This window comes from Natrix helvetica, assembly GCF_964273705.1.
Source record: "Natrix helvetica genome assembly, chromosome: 1".
Classification (NCBI taxonomy): domain Eukaryota; kingdom Metazoa; phylum Chordata; class Lepidosauria; order Squamata; family Natricidae; genus Natrix; species Natrix helvetica.
Genome location: NC_138548.1, coordinates 170,901,007 through 170,916,793, shown reverse-complemented (window position 1 = coordinate 170,916,793; position 15,787 = coordinate 170,901,007).

The following is a 15,787-nucleotide window of genomic DNA, read 5'->3' as shown; positions in this document are numbered from 1 at the left end:
GCTTGTAACTCCTACCACGTTGAAAGAATCTGCTATTGGTATTGTACATTTATTCATCTATTATGTATATAAAGAAGTTAATGAATGCAGCTGAATCAGTTATCTATGTGTGCTTTCTGGGTTTGATTTTCTGCAACAAACTCTGACAAATATAAAGTGTGACTTTATTACATTTTGGGATTGTATGCTTAAGAACTACAGTGGGCTTATGCAAGTGATCAGCCTGCAGATGAAATTTACAGTTATCTTCAGGATGAGGACATGCAGAGTTCCTCACATATCTGATTCAGGGGTGAGTTCTGGCAGAGACTACTGCCGGTTCGCTCAGGGGCGCGTTGCGCACACATGTGCTTGATGTGCACTGCACATGCATGCACAAATTGCTCTGCACAGGCGCAGAAGCAAAAACAAGATGGCAGTGCCTATGGCACCGCTGGGAGAACCAGTTCAGGGGTGTGGCAGGCCTGGGTCGCTGCTGGTTCCAGCGACCCAGGCCTCCAAGCTACTACCAGTTCAGATGAACCGATCCAAACTGGTAGGAACCCACTACTGATCTGGTTCCTTTGTAATTTTATATAATGAGTACAAAGTCTGCAACAGTTTTGGGTTAGGATCAGGCTTTCTGTTGGGTTGAAGTTTGGAACCACATTCAACCACATGTGTTTGCAATTCCTACAGATACTAGTTCTACAAACTCAAATGTTCTATGCCATGCCCACATACTCCAACTTTCTGGGGACTAAGGGGCACATCTGAAGTCTTTAATACATCCAAAGGGCACAAAATGTCTGTCAAGGAAGTTTGCTATTCACAAAATGGCTGCTAGTCGAAAAACACGTGAGATTTCTACTTGCCACATTCTCTAGCTCAGTGTTTCTCAATCTTAGTAACTTTAACATGTGTGCTGACAGATGTCTGAGGAAGAGATCACCATCTCTTCCATCACTGAAGACAATCTCTATGACTGAATGAAGAGCCAGCTGTTCTGCTAATAGACCAGAAAGTTAAATGGCAATTCTTAGCCAATCATCTTTGCTAAAGAACACTAAGAAAGTTCACCCTTGTCTAGTACTTAAAAATCAAAATGGGAAATCCAGGGCAATCAGTAATAAGAACAACAAACAGAAACAGGAATTATTTCCATATCATGCCAAGAGAACTGAACAAAGTAGTCACCAGGGCTCAAGTTTAATTTGAAAGAATTTTTTTTCATTTCAGTTGAACAGAATTCAACGAAATTAGTTCCTTTACTTAAAGCCTGAAAATGTAAGAGGGGGGAGAACCAGTTTTTTTTCAGATATATTTTTCAGCATTCAACCAAGATGAACATTTTATGTTTAATCTTAATGTTAATAATATATTTGTCATTTGTTATATTTGTACACACATTTTTATTACTATTGTTTATAGTCGATGTTTGGGAGGGTTGTTTTTTTCTTCTTTTTTTCCAGTTTAGTTTAGTTTAGTTTAGTTTCATTGCACATTGTACAATGAAATTAAATGCCATCTTCATTGTACACTACAAATATAAAAATAAAAACACAAACACACATCCTTCACATGAAATATAATTGAAATTGAAAACCAGATATTGCATTAATATTGCGCTATACCATAGAATTCAATGTAGTTACTGCCCTGGGATAGAAACTGTTTTTCAGCCTATTTGTCCTTGTTTTTATTATCCTGTACCATCTGCCAGATGGTAATAGTTCAAAAAAAAGGGTGCCCAAGATGAGATGGATCTTTAAGAATGTTTTGAACTTTCTTAAGGCAAAGGGAGTTCTAAAGCTCTTCCAAAGAGGGGAGAGGGCAACCAGTGATCCTCTGGGCAATGACATTGACCCTCTGGAGCGCTGTCCTATCTGCCACTGTGCAATTGGCAAACCATACACAGGTGCAGTAAGTTAAAATACTCTCTAAGGTGCAGCGGTAGAAAGTCACCAGCAGTTGTTTCCTGAGAAGTCTCAGGTAGTATAATCTTTGCTGGGCCCTTTTGACCAGTGCTGCAGTGTAAGTGCCCCACCACAGATCCTCTTTTATAATAAAACCTTTCTTCTATATTTTAATTTTGCATATAAATAAAAAAATGGCAAAAAAGAAAATGTTAAAGGTTTGTTTCCTACATAATGTCTGCTGCTTTCTATATAATGTCTGCTGCTTTCATAAAAAATAGATCATAAAGAAGTCGTAACCCACTATTTTGGTTAAACTTGGCAAATTTTATCCCTACATAAGGGTTTAATATCCTGAACTTTTTAATCCAGTACTGTAAAAAAGGAACAAAATTGAAAATTATAAGTATTTATAAAGATGTATACAATTTATATGCATTCTACTGATAAGCCATGAGAATACAGAAAAATTAATTTCTTAAATTGAAATTTGGATTCAGGCTCGGAGTTAAATTAAGGAAGCACCAAACTGCTCTGAGGCAATGCAGATTATTTACCAAACCATTGAACTGAATGCTAAACTTAATCTTTTGGCTTGAATAGATCTTAAAAACACTTTTTAAACTGGATATTTTTTAAATGATCATCTCTGCATGTACATGGGGAGATTAAAAAGGATCACATGAATGGAGCAAAAAATAGATTTAGATTATAAGTGAGTAGAAACAAAAGTAATATAGATCCAGAAAACAATCAGAAAAAAACATTTTTCTTCAAAAACACAATTCCTGCAAATATCATGGCTAGTCCATATCCTGTAGATATTCATTTAGCATCATTCAGAAAAAGATCCTTCTCTATCATTGTATTCATTCACTATAATACTATCTTTTTTAAAGATACAAGACAAAAACCAACACAATTTCAATTTAAGTGTCTGCACAAAATATTGCTACCCTAGAATATTATGTCATCTTGACATAATGTATTTCATAATACAGATCTACATGACTGCTGGCATTTCATATGTTAATGTTTAAATATTTGTAGATATGTATGTATGTATGTATGTATGCATGCATGCATGCATGTATGTATGTGTATGTATAAAGGTAAAGGAAAAGGTTCCCCTTGCACATATGTGTTAGTCATTCCTGACTCTAGGGGGCGGAGCTCATCTCGGTTTCAAAGCCGAAGAGCCAGCGCTGTCTGAAGACGTCCCCTTGATCATGTGGCCGGCACGACTAAATGCCAAAGGTGCACGGAATGCTGTTACCTTCTCACCAAAATGGTCCCTATTTTTCTACTTGCATTTTTACATGCTTTCGAACTGCTAGGTTGGCAGAAGCCTGGACAAGTAACAGGAGCTCACTCAGTTACACAGCACTAGGGATTCGAACCGCCGAGCTGGCAACCTTTCTGATCAACAAGCTCAGCATCTTAGCCACTGAGCCACCACACCCCTGTGTTTATATATATATTCCATTCACTTGTGTCTTAGCCACCTCCCATATGCTTGAAGAACATCTGGAAACTACAGCTGAATCAAAATGTGGTGGCACAGGCAGTTAAGAGTTCTCCTTGCTCTGCACTTATTATACTTCTGTTTCATGTGCTACACTGATTGTTAGTGTGTTTCTGTGTTCAATTCAAGGTGTGGTAGTTACTTACAAAGCTCCTCGGGGCATAAAGCATGGTTTTTTTGAGAGACCATACCCATCCTAACAAATCCTGCAGAAGAAGCATGCTAGGGGTCCATATATCAGGGAATGCCATTTGGCAGGGTCAGAAAGAGAGTCTTTACTCTTTTCATATCTAGAACATCATCTCCCCAAAGATTAGCTTAAATATGTGGTTGTCTCACCAGGCATAGAGATCAAACATCTAACAGAACCCATGAGATCTTTATGTATTATGTTTTTATTACTATGGCATGTTATGTTGAGAGGTAGCTGTTGCTAGCTGATATTACTCTGACTGCCAGCTCGTCATAGTAGAGTCACTATGATGAGCTGGGCAGTCATATACATTGAAGTAAATAAACATGTATGTTATTAATCATTATGGATCTGGATCTCCTTAGTTCAAGTCCAATATGCTGGAGGAGGAGGAGGAGGAGGAGGAGGAGGAGGAGGAGGAGGAGGAGGAGGAGGAGGAGGAGGAGGAGGAGGAGGAGGAGGAGGAGGAAGGGAGGGAGGGAGGGAGGGAGGGAGGTGGTGGTGGTGGTGGTTATCCATTCAGTCATGTCCAATTCTTGACAATTGTATGGGCTAGTCTCTCCACATCTTCCGATCTTGCACTACTTCCTTGAGTTGTTCCTACTGACTTGTTGTTAGTTGTGAAGTCGTGTCCGACGAATCGCTACCCCATGGACAACACTCCTCCTGTCCTTCCTGTCCTCTACCATCCTCTGGAGTCCATTTAAGCTCACACCTACTGCTTCGGTGACTCCATCCAGCCATCTCATTCTCTGTCATCCCCTTCTTCTTTTGCCCTCAATCGTTCCCAGCATTAGGCTCTTCTCCAGTGAGTTCTTCCTTCTCATTAGGTGGCTAAATATTTGAGTTTCATCTTCTGGATCTGGTGTTCTAAAGAGCAGCCAGGGTTGATCTCCTCTAGGAATGACTGGTTTGATCGCCTTGCAGTCACAGGCGTCTTCTCCAGCACCATAGTTTAAAGGCCTCAATTCTTTGGCGGTCAGCCTTTCTTATGGTCCGACATTCACAGTCCTACTGACTGTGAAAGTCCTACTGACTAAACTATACTAATTTTGCATTCAAAAGAGAGAAGGGAAAGAAAGATGCACCAGTTCTTCCCTATCTTCTTTTTAAAAGACAGAAAACAAATAAGCTTTCACCTATCAGTAGATTCATTCATTTCCTTCCATTGTTTGATAAATGACCCCAATATTTATTTAGAAACAAATTTCTCTGTTTTGGCTGCCCACCTACGAATAGATGTTCACAATATAAGATAACGCTGCAGCTGAAGAAGCGATTATGCTAAACTTGAACAGCTGTAAAATTATGTGAGGTACATTGACATAATCTTAGCTAAGAAAAAAATAGGCTGAGGGAGAACATGATAACTCTGTATAAATGTATCGAAACGGATAACAAGCAAATGGGGAAAGCTTTTTAGGATAAAGGCAGCTCTGAGTGAAAGAGCTAATGACTACAAATTGAACATTAACAAATTTGGACTGGGAACAAGGGATATTAAAGGTACAGAATCCAAGAAAAAGTTTCCAGGAACAGGAGAAGATGGATACTGATATTAGGCCCAAAGGAGAATCAGATACATTCATTGAAGAATAAAACCCTGTACTGTTATTTCGGTTATGGCATAAAGATTTCAAGGTGAGTTTAATTCCTTTTTTCTTCCATTAAGACATGCCAAGCAACCTTGTCAGGTTATGGGGACATCTGAAAATAGAAGAAGATGTCAGGGATAGCATTTAGAAATGGTTGCTATGGAATCATAGCCATTTACAAAACAGGGCAGGTCTATATTAAAAAGTACATTGCAGGTATACTTAACAAAAAGTATCTTTTAATAACTTTGTTCCTAAAAGAATGATAACGATGATTTCTTCCCATCATTCGGTAAAATAAAGTGATTTTCTCCAGCAATTTTCTCCCTCCTACTTTTACCCTTCATTCAAAAATGAATGTTACCTGTCTGTCTTAATCCCATCAGTAATGCATTTTAATTCAAGAAGAGACAGAGACTTCTGATAGATGCAGCAAAAGCTTGTAATGGAATTGCTTGTAGGCAATTTTGCCGGCTAGGTCTAGGCAAATAGTTATTGTAGGCCAGGCAGCAATTCCGCCACTCTCAGTCAGAAATGCTCTGGAATATATTCTGGAGAATGCATGATCATTGATGATGGTGGCTTCAGCTATCTTGGTTCCCACAGGAGAAACTGCCATTTCTGTTCTTCAAGATCAATCTCATCTATGAACACCTGATGTTCCACCATCATTGTTTATGTTCCCTGAGTCCTTGTTGTTGTTAGTTGCAAAATCATGCCTGACCCATCGTGAAACCATGGACAATGTTCCTTCAGGCCTTCCTGTCCTCTACCATCTCTGGAGTCCATTTAAATTCATGCCTACTGCTTCGGTGACTCCATCCAGCTACTTCATTCTCTGTCATCCCCTTCTTCTTTTGCCCTCAATCTTTCCCAGCATTAGACTCTTCTCCAGTAAGTCCTTTCTTCTCATTAGGTGGCCAAAGTATTTGAGTTTCATCTTCAGGATTTGGCCTTCTAAAGAGCAGTCAGGGTTGATCTCCTCTAGGACTGACCAGTTTGATCGCCTTGCAGTCTAAGGGATTTGCAGGAGTCTTCTCCAACATCATAGTTCAAAGGCCTCAATTCTTTGGTGCTCAGCCCTCCTTATAGTCCAATTTTCACAACCATACATTGCAACTGGGAAAACTCTGAGCTCTAGTCAAGGGCATTTGGCAGGATTTTTCCTTTACTATATTCCTGAATTTTGTACTGGGTACATTTTTTTCCCTTCCAACAATCCCAACTCAAACATTTTCTGCCTCTTGCCATCCCTCTCTTATTCTGATACTGCATGTCTGTTTTCCTTTCTATCTGGTGGGCCACCAAAACAGACTTCCTTAATAAAAGATATGAGCAGATCATTTTCTGATTGCTTCTAAAATTCAGTTGAGGGCCATAGGCTCACAATTTTCATTAGCTCCAAGCATTGCCAAAACTACACCCCAACAGGGAATCTGAAGCTTAGCTGTAAACAACAACATCAATATAAAGATAAAGAGGTATTCCAGTCCCCAGCAACTTTTGTATGTTTTCTCAATTGTCATAATCTGCTGAAAATTTAATCAACAGAATTAGGTTTAACCCCTTAAGAGAACTTCAAAGGTATTAGAACAGAAAGAAGCTTCTAGGAATGAACTGGATGTAATGAGTGAAAAATCTTTTCCAAAACATTGGCAAGTTAGTTTCTGCTTCCACGGAATTCCACAGAATTCAATTTTTTTATGTTTTATTATTTATGTTTCATATGGTATTCTATCCCCTGATGGTATCCCTCATATGGGAAACTAGAGTTGGAAGGAAAAGTAGCAATTCTGGTAATAAATATTATTTTGTCAAGTTGATCCTGAAGCCACAGAAATAACTAATAACATGCTGTCAGACCTGGAAGCCATCTTGGGCATTGGATTTTCAGGCTTGCCACATTTAGTTTGTGGGAAACTGGGAAGGGGGGGGGGTTGTATGGAGCTGGGGGGGGGGATATATAGTCATAATAACATTTCTTTCTGTGAGAGTCAAGGACATTCTGCCCTGCACCTGGAGGGGTGTGACTGGGAGGCATCTCCAGTTGGGATGGTGCTTTGATTGGACCATGTGATGGACATGTGGGTGCTTGGACTTTCACTTGGGTGGGGAAAACCTGGAAGCTTTCAGATTCAGGTTTTCCCAGATGTGCCAATGTGACATCTCTAATAAAATGGAACTTTGAGGAACTTCAAGCATCGGAGTCTTCTTTTGGTGGGGGATGTTACTTGGAACCCTGACACATGTATTCTTTGGGGTTGTTCTTCCAGCGTTCAGCCAACTTGACACACTGAATTATATGGCATAAAACAGTTTAAAGAAATGGAATGTTCAGGATCGTTCTTCCACCGAGAAAATCAAAATATCCTTTTTAATGGCTTTGCTAAATTACTACAGTATAATGCACTGCAATGCAGGCACAAAACAGAAGAGCAAATATGGATTAAATTTGCAAGGTTAAACGTAACACATTGCTTGTATTCCTAAGAGCCCTTTAGCTAATGTAAGACATTTTAAAAAATATGCATCTTGAAGAGCTTATAGGATGCAAGGAAATGTCGACATTTTCAATTGCAGTACTCATTTGAGGGAAGCAATAAACCACATGCCACTATGAGCAGTAGCAAGTGTGGAAACATTTTGAAAAACGAGCAGAAGACAAATGAAAGAGTGTGGGAGGGTTTGTTTTTAATTTCATCTGCCCTCCAAGTAGCTCACTTATCCAATTCCTTCTTTCGACAGAAGCCTCATACAAGAACACTTCCCAAAAACGGATTTATTTCCAGGGTAGCATATTTCCAGGGTCAGGAGGAAGACTTCCACCCACAGAACACTTTAAGTAAAAATTTACACGAGAACTTTTTTTTTGTCACAGACAAGAAAAACCAACAACCTCCAAACACTGATTCCAGCCCAATAAGAGCACATTTCAATTACCAGCAAATGCTTATTAGCCTTACTAATGCCTTCTTTTTCTGCAAAATATAATTCATTTCTGGTTATTTGACTAAGCTCTTTCTTTGCCATCTGTTCTGTGTGTACCCAGCTTATTAAAAAAATGATATTAAAAAAAATCAGTTATTTTGAACCTTTGGCCTTTGAGGGGCATTTGGGGGATTCTGCTCAAGTAAGCAAGTGAGAAAAGGACAACAATTATATTTGATTAAATGTACATTCATTTCAGTGGTGGTTTGCAATTTATTATACTATCGGTTTGCTCATGTGCAGTCTCGCACATTCACAAGTGACGCTTCTGCACATGTGTCTGGGCAGGTGGGTGGAGCCTCTCGCCATCACCACTACTGGTTCCCCCAATCTGGGGTGAACCAGGAGAAACCACCTCTGATTCATTTCAAATGTAAGCTATAGTCAATCAGTTAAATAGATGTCAGGAAGGAAGTACCGGTACCTTCGCAGATAGACCAAACAAGAAACACAACCGAATGAGCTAATTGTACTTTATTGAAAGGCTATTTTAACAGAATCTTGCACATTTGAAAGTATAAACCAACTTCCTTCTCTTTTTACAGCCTGATAAGATAGGGAAGTTTTGAGTTTCTTTATCTGCCTGTTATGCAGCTGAGGACTCCCACACTTATCCTATCATACGCTTGGCGATATCTCCCTCTTCCCTTTTCATTAGGTCATTCCTACATACTGTCACAGCAGAATTAAGATGATTACTCCCTGTACTTTCAAGTGTTTCCCCCTTCTGTTGTATTAAGTACAAAGATTGGGTAATAGTAATTGAGGAGCTCCAGGGCCACATCCAAGGTTTTGGGGACTGCATCCCTTGAAGCAGTGGTGAAATTCAATTTTTTTTACTACTGGTTCTGTGGGTGTGGCAAGGAAAGGATACTGCAAAATCTTCATTCCCACCCCACTCTGGGACCATCCAGAGGTGGTATTTGCCGGTTCTCCAAACTACTCAAAATTTCCGCTACCGATTCTCCAGAACCTGTCAGAACCTGCTGAATTTCACCCCTGCCTTGAAGCCTCAAACTCTGTATACCTTGTTTATAGCAACACTTTTATTTTGACATCTTATCCACCACATTGAAGTGGACTAATGGCTCTTAAGTCCTAACTGACAAAACTGATATATTTTAAGAAAATTCTTAATACTGTGTGATTAAGGCTTTAGTCCATTCCATCTGTTCAACAACCTTTTGAAACCGACTAATTCTGTTACAAATGCTGAAATTTCACCACAGGCTTTATGTTGTATCAAAATACATTTTCTCCACTATGTTGTGCTGTTGACGTTGTAAAGACTGCCTTATTTTTCACCATAGAGCTTTTTGACGTTTATGCTAAGGATCTGGGTTTGTATGACATGTCAACCGACAGGTTGTCATATTTGATATTTTAAAATATGCTTTTTGTGTGTGATAAAGGCAGGTTCTCAGTGGGTCTCTCATTATTGCTTACAAATAAGGTGAAAAGGGCAGTCACCAAGGGAGGTATGTTTGGATTTCATACAAGCTCCAGCTGACAAACTATTCAAGTAGGCAAATCCTGTTCAATTACCTGGGATTCAAAAACAATACATATTTTACGTCATCTGGTGGGTGCAATGATTGTATATGAGATTTAGCTTATTCTGGGCACTAATTTCACACATATCCCATGGTGGGATGGAATGGTGATCAATGAGGAGTCCGTGAAAATCAAACAGATTTTAATGCTCTGCTTTTTTCATTTTTCTTTTGGTGCTTTTTTAAAGAAAATTGAATGATATCAGAAATTGGGCGGGGAAAGTAATTTATCACAATGCTACCTCTCTCACTTCTGACTATAGATGGCCAGCAGTAAGGTTTCCCAGATTGTAATTATTTAGTGTAGTGTGCCCATTGGTACTAATTCACACAGTGAAAAGTATTTCAACAATCCTCAGGGCTATTTCACATGAGTATTTATTCACTCCATGATTTTTGACTTGAAGTGGCTTGAGTGCATCAGTAAGTGATTATGAAAGTGAGCGAAACTTCCATGTTTTTTGTGTCCCCTCACTTATAATACTTGTCAATAGGATCATTTTATACCTTTATTTTAAATCAGTTAAATATACTTCAGCTTGGGGGGAAGAAATGAAAGGCCGTTTATCCATGTGATAACAAGACTTCTGGCATACATAAAAGCTCAATATATAAAAAAGTAAATCTGTACTTTCAGGTGACTATAATTTGCTGATTGTTATAATGTACCCTGACTTCCTGAGCACAGAAGTTAAGTTATAAATAAGTTAATAAACAAACAGAGCCCACTTGACATATAGAAAGATGGACAGCAACTTCACAATCATCCGTGGGCAGGTAATAATCACCTGCCTGGTAAGCCACTGGAACTCTTCCTTCTACTTTCTGGAATACTAACTGTACAGTCTTGATCTATTCTAATGTGTATGATAATATTTAGATCAGGGTCTGATTTCGCAACAATCTGGCTGAATTTGCTGTCAAACAAGAACTCTGAGAAGTCCCATTTATAAGATCCCTGGTGGCACAGTGGTGAGAATGCAGTATGGCAGGCTAATTCTGTCCACAGCCAGGAGTTCAATCCTGATTGACTCAAGGTTGACTCAGCCTTCCATCCTTCCAAGGTCAGTAAAATGAGGATCCAGATTGTTGGGGGCAATGCGCTGATATTGTAAACTGCTCAGAGAGTGCGGTAAAGCACTATGAAGCAGTATATAAGACTAAATGCTATTGTTACAAGAGAAAGTGTGTGTAGAGGTGAACTAGGAGTCACGGTCCACCCTCAGCCACAAAAGCTGACTGGTTTTCTTTCGGCAACTCACACTCTCTCTCAGCCTGACTTACTGTTGCTGTTATAAGGACCATGAGAAGAAGGAATGTTATATCTACTAGCTTGAGTTCCTGAATAAAAGGTGAGATAGAAATCAAAGAAATAAATACTATAATCAAAGCCGGTAAAAATGTATGTCTAATAGTTTTCGGTACAGACATTAAACAAACCAGTCTCCAAAGTGATTGTAAAGGAAATGTTACCACAGCAAAAGGTAACCCAGAATAACTCGAAAACAGAAGGCTAAGCAAGTGTTTCTCTCCACCCACTAATCAGTTGCTTTCCTGGGTGTAATGCATTTTTCTCAAAGTGGCCCTTGATGAATAGAAGTGTTCTGGAGAAATCAGGCCACAGTTTATGTAGTAATAATGGGAAATGCAGCAATTTCTACAGTGGTGGTCTGAGGCAAGCAGCTCAGTCTTTTAAAATGTGCTGAAGTATCGGATCAGCAAGCTGAGATAATATAGGGCTATTTCCAAATAATCGTGTAACCATCAAAACATTACAGGGTCATTACTTTGCTAGTGCTTCTGCTCTGGGCCTGGAGCGGTGTGAAGGAGTACAAAGGGAGAAAGCTGAATTGGCTATAAGATTGTTTTCTACTTCAGTCACAAGCGGAGATGTGTAACTGCAGCAGTCAATAGAATAATGTGGGGAGGGAAGGAAGGAAGGAAGGAAGGAAGGAAGGAAGGAAGGAAGGAAGGAAGGAAGGAAGGAAGGAAGGAAGGAAGGAAGGAAGGAAAGAGTGATGTCCTGAGAGCCAGGCTGAGCAGGGAAAGCTTAATTTGCGCACGCCCAGCAAGGTGGATTTAAGCTGCGCAGAGATTGCCTTCCATTGTTGGAAGCAATTTCAGCATTGGTTTTGTGATTCATGAATTCCTGCTTTTGATTCCTGCTTCATTTTGACCTCGGAGTGTCCCTGACCAAGTATCTGGCTCATCCCTTGGTACTTTCTCAAGCTTTTGTATATAGTTGATTTCCAGATTGTCTGACTTAGATTTCACCTTCTCCTCGGCTTCTAGTAAATTGTTGTATGCACACACACTTTTTCTCTGGTTTCTCCAACTTCTCTGTTGCTTCCCTTTCCTATCTGCTGCTCTCTATCTAGACACGCCTTCCTGATGTTTTTACAAACCTTGCTGCACGTGTATTGCCCCTATATGTTCTACTTCTTCCACAAAGTGTGCAACATGAGTGTGTGTCCCAACTCATCACTTTAAGCCTCATCCCCAAATGCCCACATCACATCCAGACTTTGCTTGCCAGTTGCCTGGGCATTTCCCCCCTTTGCTAAGCCAGGCTACGAAAATTTGCTTCCAGCCTTTTCACAAATGTGCAATTGGGCATAGAGTTGGAGGCGGTCCATCAAGAAAACCAGGCACTTTGTGATCAGGGAGAGGAATTGGCTATAAGCTATGGCAGTGGTAAAATCTAAAAAAAATTCCTACCGGTTTTGTGGGTGTGGCTTGGTGGGGGTCATGTGACTAGGTGGGCATGGTTATGTAGTCATGTGACTGGGGGTCAAAATACAGAAACTCACTTTAACAATGTCCTGCTGGAGCAGAGGGTTGGACTGGATGATCTCCTGGTCCCTTCCAGCCCTGGATTGCTGGGCTCTTTCAAGGTATCCTCTGAAGCTGCATCTCGTGCCAGGTTTGTGGTCCTTCCTCCCTCTCCTTTTTCCTTCCCTCCCTCCCTCCCTCTCTCTTTCTTCTTTCTTCTTTCTTTCTTTATTTCTTTCTCAGCCCCCCCCCCCATTTTTGGCCTAGCAGGTCTCAGGGAAGCCTCCTGGGAGTAAAAACGAACCCCCTCACCCTCCGTTTTTGGCCTAGCAAGCCTCAGGGAAGCCTCCTGGGAACAAAAACAGACCCCAAATGCTAAAATAAAAAATAAAAAAAAGTTCCTATCATCATGCAGCACAGCTGATCGTTGGAACTTTTTTTTTACTTTGTTAAGCATTTTTTTTACTACAGGTTCAGGGGAACCAGCCCAAACCGGTAGCATTTCACCCCTGAGCTATGGCCAATCTGCAATCATGCCTGGATTAACCAGTGTTGCCACTCCACATGTGTCAACAGCTGAGATGTTTGATGTTCATTCTGAGCTGTTTCCTACTTTCCTTGCTGAATGTAATATGTAGTTTTGTCTGCATCCAAAAGCTTTTCCTTCAGAAGCCCAAAAGAAAGGATTTGTGGCAAGTTTGCTGACTGGTCTCGCTGCCAACTGGGCTACTCCATGCCTGGTGCCTGACAACCCCATCTTGCAGGATCTGGTTACCTTTTTATGGGAACTCTGGCAGACTTTCGAGGATCCTACAAGGGGAAATTTACCAATCAACCAAGAAAAAGGGGAGGAGGGTTGATTGGTAGATTGACTAGTTCTCATTTCCATTAGAGGTAGCAATAACAAGAAGGTCCCCCAAGGAGAAAAGAAAGACTTCAAGAAATCCCGGTGACAGGATATAAATGTTCTTTTATGTAAAATATTCCATGATCACCCACATCTCTAAAAACAAATGTATAGTTTCTTATGTCCAATTCAGAAGTCCTAGGGATTTCACTACTTTGGGGCTTTAGGGGTTTGGGGGGAAGGGCTATCTTTCAAAGGAGCAAAGCCATGCAACTGATTTCTAAGAAATTGTCATGGAAATTCAGTTGTATGATTGAAGAGCCATGTTCTGTAGGAAGGTATTCAGACTGCATAAGTATTAAGCATTGCTATCATTTAACCAAGAGATTCTTTCATGTTTGCTATGAAAGCATTTATAGCAATTATAATAGCATTTAGGCTTACATACTGTTCCATTGTACTTTACAACATTCTTTAGGCGATTTACAATGTAGAGGCATTATTTGCAGATTGCCTCCAACAATTTGGATCCTTGTTTTACTGTCCTCAGAAGAATGGAAGACTGAGTCAACCTTGAGACGACCAGGATTAGAGTCAGCCAGCAATATGTATTCTAACCACTGCACCACCAGGGTCCTATGATTCCCAATTAAGATTGTCCCAATGTGGTTGCATCCTCCTTTGGGTTCTCTTCTACCATGCATATCTTTGCATATCTGTAAGTCTTAAGTACAATGAATTAAATGTACATCCTTGTGTTAAAAATACAAGACCGGTATCCATTTCCTGCAATATTACTCACTGATTCTACCATTTTGGTAAGCTGGTGCCTGGCTGAATTACAAATTGCACAATACTTCCTTTTACAAATAAGAAATGAAATATTCCTTTAAAAAAAAAACCTATTCAGGATGCGGTTAACTTTCAAATAGAACAACGTTTTATGGTTTAGCCCAGGTGTTCCCCTAATTGTGATCTATTGGCAAAAAATAAAAGGTTTAATGGACCTGAAAACATACATATTCCCCTACATGGTTCTGTACCAATGCTAACACACAGTAAAACATTGTGAGAATATTAGCTGCCTAAGAGCCTGTTAAGGCATTATTCTTTATGACATCTGTGCTTGTGCTGCCTCACTTCTTTCACTGCATATATTTTCTAGCAGCTTATGATCTTGAGTGGAAAAAATGTTTTCGTAATATTGGTTATCAGTCACGCATTGTATTTCCTTAACAGACACGAAAAATCCTGGTTTTTACATGCATAAAGGATAAACAAAATTAAGAGTTTTGAGACTAATGTATTTTTATTTTTATGTGGAATGCCCAGAGTTTATTAAAGCGGTTAGAATATAAGTGATGTTTGCAATACGCCCAAATCTCCAGGGTGAGGGAAAGGGGGAAAGGGAGGTGTTGCTACCATTCTCACAATGAATACTGTTAGATCTGGGCAACGAGAGACAGACTGCGGACACGAAGTGACTTAACAGCTCTTTATTAGTAGTAGTAGTGATCCAGCTTGCTCTGTGGTCGGAGGGTTCCCCTTTTATAGGGATCGGGTACGCCCCTCGACCAATCAGAACGATACCTGTTTCCCGCTGTAGCAGCGGACCAGAGGGGAGACTTGCCACGATATATGCTAATATCTAACACCCCTCCCCTCCTAGACGGAACGTTGCGGTAGGTAACATAGTCTTTTAGGTATGTGGGGGGTTGCCTTACTCGGGAGGAACGTCGTGGTTCTGGTTGGTCAGAAATGGTTTCCGGATCGGATGCTTTTCCCGTTCCACGTTCGGGAGGTTTCTTACCCTCGTTGCTAGGGCGTTCCGGAGTCTGCTCGGTTTCGTTGCCTGGGGTTTGCTCTGCTTCGTGCGCGTTTCCTTGTTCCAAGCTTGGTTCACAGGTGTCGTAGTTTTCTATGATTGGGCTCTCGCGTGGCTGACTTTCTGTAGGCAGGAAAATCTCGTCTTCGTTTCGAAGGTCTGAGTGTGCTAGGCGACCCCGAAGTTGATCGATGTGCCTTTTCCAGTTCCGCCCATCTTCCAGTTCCAGCAGATACGATCGTGGACCCGTGATGCCAATGACCTTTGCCGGCATCCACAATGTTCCCCCTGCATAGTTGTGGGCGTATACTGAATCCCCTATGCTAAAAGACCGAATTTTGCTTGTGGAGTCTGGGGGAGCTGTGGCAGAGTAATTTGGGTGAAGACGGTCCAGGTGAGACCGTAGACGGCGGCCCATGAGTAGTTCAGCGGGGCTCCTACCCGTCGTTGCACTTGGGGTGATATGCTGAATTAAAAGGTAATGATCAATGCGTGTTTGCCAATCACCTGGGCCCATCCTAGCGAGGGCCTCTTTTGCGAATCGTACCATTCTCTCCGCCTGTCCATTTGATGCCGGATGGAATGGCGCGACGA